This window comes from Mercenaria mercenaria, chromosome 3 (genome assembly GCF_021730395.1).
Source record: "Mercenaria mercenaria strain notata chromosome 3, MADL_Memer_1, whole genome shotgun sequence".
Taxonomy (NCBI): Eukaryota; Metazoa; Mollusca; class Bivalvia; order Venerida; family Veneridae; genus Mercenaria; species Mercenaria mercenaria.
The window spans coordinates 44,584,489-44,591,486 of NC_069363.1; the positions used below are offsets into that span (position 1 = coordinate 44,584,489).

General features: G+C 34.6%; 1 protein-coding gene across 4 annotated transcripts in view; it reads right to left on the bottom strand.

Annotated features, from left to right (window-relative positions):
• LOC123524919 (glucose dehydrogenase [FAD, quinone]-like) overlaps positions 1–6,603 on the bottom strand; it is a 60,660-nt gene extending 54,057 nt beyond the window's left edge. Inside the window, exon 1 of one of the 4 annotated variants that reach the window (XM_053538319.1) lies at positions 6,476–6,603. The gene's annotated coding sequence lies outside the window, so the exon portion shown is untranslated. Of the gene's footprint in view, positions 1–333; positions 449–4,698; positions 4,746–6,475 lie in introns of those variants that run through there. The other 3 variants (XM_053538323.1, XM_053538322.1, XM_053538321.1) reach the window with 3 other exon arrangements.
• Positions 6,604–6,998: the final 395 nt, after the last annotated feature.

Below are 6,998 nucleotides of genomic sequence, written 5' to 3' on the forward strand. Positions count from 1 at the left end.
TAACCTGCACGAAATTTCCGAGAGTTTTCGTGACTATGCATTCATAATACGTCATGTGTTAACACAGAGCTGATGGCTGGTCACCTTTAAACAGAAAATAATTTAATATATTTCTAAATATATTAATACATTTCAAGAAAAATGAATGATTATGGTGGTTACCCTGATTGAGAAAAAAAAACTTAAAAAAAAACCCCACCTGCCGTGATTCGAACTTACGACCCACATAATTCGACATTTCAAACATCAATGCTTAACCACTGAGCTACCGGGACTGACAGACGTGTTGCAATAAAATATACCTAATATTATTGTTTATGTAAGCTGCTTTACCTATTTTGATAGTTTTATAAGTCCAGAAAACATAAACAAACGTGACTTCACTCCGAAGTTATCAGTCACGGACTGTAGTGTGATTCAGTGTTATAAGGCAAAGTAAATCATGCTGACTTCCCTAATCGGTAGACGAGTATATAAATTGAACCGCTGCCCACGTGATGACTAAAAACTGTCGCGTCTCGTTCTATATTTATCAATGTTTACATGAGAAAAACTGCAAAAATTCGAATGTTCCCGTAATTCTGGAAACCCATTATGTTTCATGTAAATATATGAAACTGTGGCGGCATTTTGCCTTTCGGTGATAAATTATTTTAAAAATTACAAAGCACAATGTGTGTGTTAGTCGCTTTAAAGTGAATTTTAGTTTCGGACGTTTACTCTTCATAGACCATTACTATTCATAATATATGAATAATAATGAATTGTTTAAAAGTAGAATATGCTTAACACAAAGGTAAAGTTGTTTAGGAAAATATAGAGAATCTATATTGTCTTATATCACATGTACTTCGATTGTCCAGTTATAGTATATAGAAAATATCAACTTCTTTTTCTAAAGTATTCTTTCTTTAATTCTGTTTTGGTTGTGAATTCAACATATTTTTCTAGGTACTCCCAGTAACTAAAAAATGGGTAAAGTATAACTGAAAAATAACAGCGCAGCGGTATTTTTAGCTTAGGTGAGTTGTTGTGATCGCTCGATGTCCGGCATCCGTCGTCTGTCGTCTGTCAACATTTAGCTTGTGTATGCGATAGAGGCTGTATTTTTCAATTGATCTTCATGAAATTTAGTCAGAATGGTTGCATTGATAAAATCTAGATCAAGTTCGAATACGTGTTACCTGGGGTCAAAAACTAGGTCACCCGGTCAAATCAAAGAAAACCTTGTGTACGCAATAGGGGCTGCCTTTTACACTGGATATTTATAAAGTTTAGTCAGAATGGTTGCCTTGATTAAATCTAGGTCAAATTTGAATATGGGTAATCTGGGGTCAAAAACTAGGTCGCTAGGTCAAATCAAAGAAAAACCTTGTGTATGCAATAGGGACTGCATTTTACACTGGATCTTCATGAAATTTGATCACAATATTTGACTGGATAAAATCTAGGTCAAGTTCGAATATGGGTCATCTGGGGTCAAAAACTACGTCACCCGGTCAAATCAAAGAATGAAATTTAGTTTAGTCAGAGTGGTTGCATTGATAAAACCTAGGTCAAGTTGGCATATGGGTCAAAAACTAGGCCGCTAGGTCAAATCAAAGAAAAACCTTGTGTGTGCAATAGGGACTGCATTTTAAACCTGATCTTCATGAAATTTGATCACAATGTTTGTCTGGATGAAATCTAGGTCAGGTTCGAATATGGGTCATCTGGGTCAAAAACTAAGTCACCCGGTCAAATCAAAGAAAAACCTTGTGTATGCAATAGGGACTACATTTTACACTGGATCTTCATGAAATTTGATCACAATGTTTGTCTGGATGAAATCTAGGTCAAGTTCGAATATGGGTCATCTAGCTGGGGTCAAAAACTAGGTCACAGTAAAATCAAAGAAAAACCTTGTGTATGCAATAGTGGCTGTATCTTACACTGGATATTCATGAAATTTGAACAGAATGTGTGTCTTGATAAAATCTAGGTCAAGTTCAAATAAGGGTTATCTGGAGTCAAAAACTAGGTCACACGGTCAAATCAAAGAGAAACATTGTGTATGCAATAGTGGCTGCATTTTAAACTGGATATTCATGAAATTTGATCGGAATGTTTGCTTTGATGAAATTTAGGTCAAGTTTAAATATGGGTCATGTCGGGTCAAAAACTAGGTCACCTGGTCAAATCAAAAAATTACCTTGTGTATGCAATAGGGGCTGCATTTTTCCGTGGATGTTCATGAAATTTGATCAAAATGTTTGCTTTGATGAAATCTAGGTCAAATTTAAATATGGATTATGTTGGGTCAAAAACAAGGTCACCTGGACAAATCAAAGAATAACCTTGTGTATGCAATAGGGGCTGCAGTGTCTAAAATAACTCTTGATTTTCACGATATCTTCAAAAGGGCCAGATGTATGCTAATCAATTGCTTTGATCATTATCAAGCACGATTTAAATTATATTAACAAGAGGACCATGATGGTCCTGAATCACTCACCTGTCCCCACATGACCCAGTTTTGAACTGAGTATGACGTCGTTTTTTCTATTATTTGACATAGTGACCTAGGTTTTGAGCTCATGTGACCTAGTTTTGAACCTGACCTAGATATCATCAAGATGAACATTCAGACCAACATTCATACAGATCCCATGAAAAATATGGCCTCTAGAGAGGTCACAATGTTTTTTTATTATTTGACCGACTGACCTAGTTATTGATGGCACGTGACCCAGTTTCTAACTTGATCTAGATATCATAAAGGTTACATTCTGACCAATTTTTATGAAGATCCATTCGAAAGCATGGCCTCTAGAGAGGTCACAGGGTTTTTCTATTTTTAGACCTACTGACCTAGTTTTTTACCACAGCTGACCCAGTTTCAAACTTGATCTAGATATTATCAAGATGAACATTCAGACCAACATTCATACAGATCCCATGAAAAATATGGCCTCTAGAGAGGTCACAAGGTTTTTATTATTATTTGCCCTACCGACCTAGTTATTGACAGCACGTAATCCAGTTTCGAATTTGACCTAGATATCATCAAGGTGAACATTCTGACCAATCTTCATGAAGATCCATTCAAAAGTATGGCCTCTACAAAGGTCACAAGGTTTTTCTATTTTTAGACCTAATGACCTAGTTTTTGACCGCAGTTGACCCAGTTTCAAACTTGACCTAGATATCATCAAGATGAACATTCAAACCAACTTTCATACAGATCCCATAAAACATATGGCCTCTAAAGAGGTCACAATGTTTTTTATTATTTGCCCTACTGACCTAGTTATTGACGGCACTTGACCCACTTTCAAAATTGACCTAGATATCATCAAGGTGAACATTCTGACCAAATCGTATGAAGATCAATTCACAAGTATGGCCTCTAGAGAGGTCACAATGTTTTTCTATTTTTAGACCTACTGACCTAGTTTTTGAAGGCACGTGACCCAGTTTCAAACTTGACCTAGATATCGTCAAGGTAAACATTAAGACCAATTTTCATGAAGATCTTGTGAAAAATATGGCCTCTAGAGATGTCACAAGCTTTTTCTATTTTTGGACCTACTGACCTAGTTTTTGACCGCACCTGACCCAGTTTCGAACTTGACCTAGATATCATTAAGATGAACATTCTGACTCATTTTCATAAAGACCCCATGAAAAATGTGGTCTCTAGAGTGGTCACAAGCAAAAGTTTACGCACGGACGGACAGACGGACGGACGCAGGCACGCACGGACGGACGACGGACGACGGACGCTGCGCGATCACAAAAGCTCACCTTGTCACTTTGTGACAGGTGAGCTAAAAACACACATTTCGTTTCATTACTTGTTAATTATAATAATTGATACCGAAATGAACCTTTCTGAAAGACAAACACTAATTTAGTTTACACTAATTATTACAGATATGTTTGTAGTGGGCGGGGCATTTGGCTAGTATTCAAGTCTATGCATGAGCGGATCCAGGACTTAAGATTTGGGCGTTTCGTAAAATTAAAATACACGTTACAATGAATTCCAAATGTTACAGGCATAGTATACATGTTTTTTTCCCATAAAGTATGAATAGCATATGTTTATTTGCTAATTGCACAACAGACAAAGTGCGTAAAGAACGTAAAATATGACAAGCCGTAAATGTGTATAGAAGTAAAAAATACAATTAATTACATTCAAAAGAATAAAGAGGTCCCCAAATCCAAACAAGGCAGATGTTAAAATTTTGAAGTTTGACGTATAAATAAGAGCATTTTTTTGTCTTAAATTGCAAAATACAGTCTTTCTTTTAATGAAATAGTATATTCATTCAAGTACATGCTAAAGACATTCATTCATCTTAAGCATAGTATCAATTATTTAAAGAAAAGGTGTATATAAATTATGAGTGACAGGGTGTAGGAAAAGGTCTTGTTGCAATGAGATACCTATTGCAATGAAAGAAACACCAATGTGAAGATGAAATTAAAGATATTATCTGAATTTACTTTCATTTTAACATCATCAAACTAGAACACTCTTGACATATAAGCAGATCTAAAACATATGACTTAAATAAGCTATCTGCACAATCACACAAACAAGCATCGTTAACATCCAAATTTCAGCAAATGAACTAGTTGATGTAACAACTAAATTTGGAAATAATCAGATCTGCCTCTATGAATATCGAGAATTCTACACACACTCACTTTTCAACAACACACCCACAGTACCTTTAATAACTCGTTCATTGCAACTGAAAAAAATACATGGAGTTTAATTACAAAATGTTATATTTTTTCACACAAGGAAGCATTAATATGTGTTCTTTCATGATGTGATGATTTAAATCAGATTTAATCCAATATTTTATACAATCCCAAAAGGTATCACAAATACCCCTGAATGAGTCTTGAACATGGCCTTCTTCTTATATTTTCTGGAAGAAAAAAGTTACCAGGGGAATAAATTTTCTTTATTTATATATACCATTTTGGTAAAACAATTTCTAGACATGTCGACTTTCTGATGGGACAGTAGTTGAACATAAAAGGAAAATGCTGTAGAATAATATTGAAGTACCATAACCTCCGTGACCTCTTGTGGTACCAAGGTATGGTAAGCAACAACATTTAAAAGGTGCCTTAAGTATTGTGTGAAATTCCAGGGATTTTTCTTATACACAATGCTTTATAAAGACTCTAACTTGAATAAGATGAATAGGAAATACAGGGAAATAATTTTCAGATAATAGTTGTTATAACAAATTATTGTGATGTTATACTTTTATTTAATGCCAAAAATCTCAAATCACTTTCCCGTCAACCCAGCGGGAGAAATCCCTTCAAGTGGCGAAGAATTCTTTCACGTGAGCTAGCAATGCAGCTGGTTTACCGAAGATATTGGTTCTACCCAGGCATCAATAATAATGCTCGCTGGGGCCTTCGTTTTCCATTAAATTGGGAAAATTGCCATATTCCTGTATTTGTACGGTGTGATATAAAACCCAACAAGAACAACTTCATTGTCCAGTTTTTGAAGGCAATCTTTATACTGTACATATGCAAATTATACTTAATTTGTAAAATTACAAACTTTATCTCCCTTTAAACTTCAAGCTTTCATACTTGCATATTTTTGAAACATACACAAACTGTATTACTTTACATTTTCGTTAACATTTAGACTTAACAGATACTCTGTTGACAGATCTCTTTTAATATGAACTATCGGAGTATACATTTTCACCAACAGAAATGAATATGCGCAACAGGTAAAATATGAATAATTTGCATACCAGTGCCATAGTTAAACATAGGGACAACAAGCTGTTTTATAAATAACATTACAGTTAAATTCATGTTGTATCATTTGTTTATTGCTTTATTACTAAATGTTCAGTTTTGTCATGAACATATATGATGTATATGTACAACATGGGTCTTTGACCTTGTGGTTGAATGAAAACGGAACTTGAAAGTGTAGCTTGTATATATAATTACAACTCCAATTGTTTTAATCAACTTCCCTTATTTTCACATATGTATTGAGGATTTATCTGTTGAGCACAAATATTGTCATCTGGAAATAAAATTCTAATACCTATGGTGTATTACAATAATGCAAAAATAACAACCATGACGTGTCCTTGAATATATCAAACTAGTAATTTGCACTTTGTTATCACGTCTCCCAAAACTAGAATACTTGTTTGTGAACAAACTTTATGCACAAACCCGATGTACACATTATATGAATAGTGTTTACTGTTCAGAGCTACGTGACTTTAGATGTTTACGTACAAAAATAAAGTGATTCACAAATATGCTACTCGCGCAGCTGATAGCTTGTTAATATGCATGTGCAATAGAATATATTTATACGTACTATACATGATTTAGAAGAAAATAAACATTACAGAATAAGCAATAAACATGTCAAGCTAACAATGTAAAAACAATTATCAAGTTAAGTAAATGTACTTACGAATGTGAGAGTTATCACTGAGTAAATATCAATGTATGCACGATCAGGCTTTACAGGGTGAAGTGTATGTGGTATAATGGTGTATAGCCTCAGTAAGCAGTAACTAATATTTATGCAGTAAGCGAAACGCCTGACGCTCGCAATATCTTTTATATCATAAGTAGTTATTTATGAAATTTCTCACTTGTTTAGAACATCCTTTGAATAACATATTTAAATTTCAACGAATTAAAACATTCTATGATAGCTTTTAATTCATTTTGCAACCTCAACCCAATTATAAAAAAGGGCCATGATGGCCCTATATCGCTCATCAGAGTTGATCTGGCCTACTGACCAAGTTTTTGATCCCACATGACCAAGTTTCAAACTTAACCTAGAGATCTTTAAGACAAACAACCTGGCCAAGTTTCATAAAGATAGGGTCACAACTGTGGCCTCTAAAATGTTAACAAGCTTTTCCTTTGATCTGAACGAGTGACCTAGTTTTTGACCACACATGACCCAGATTCGAACTTGACCT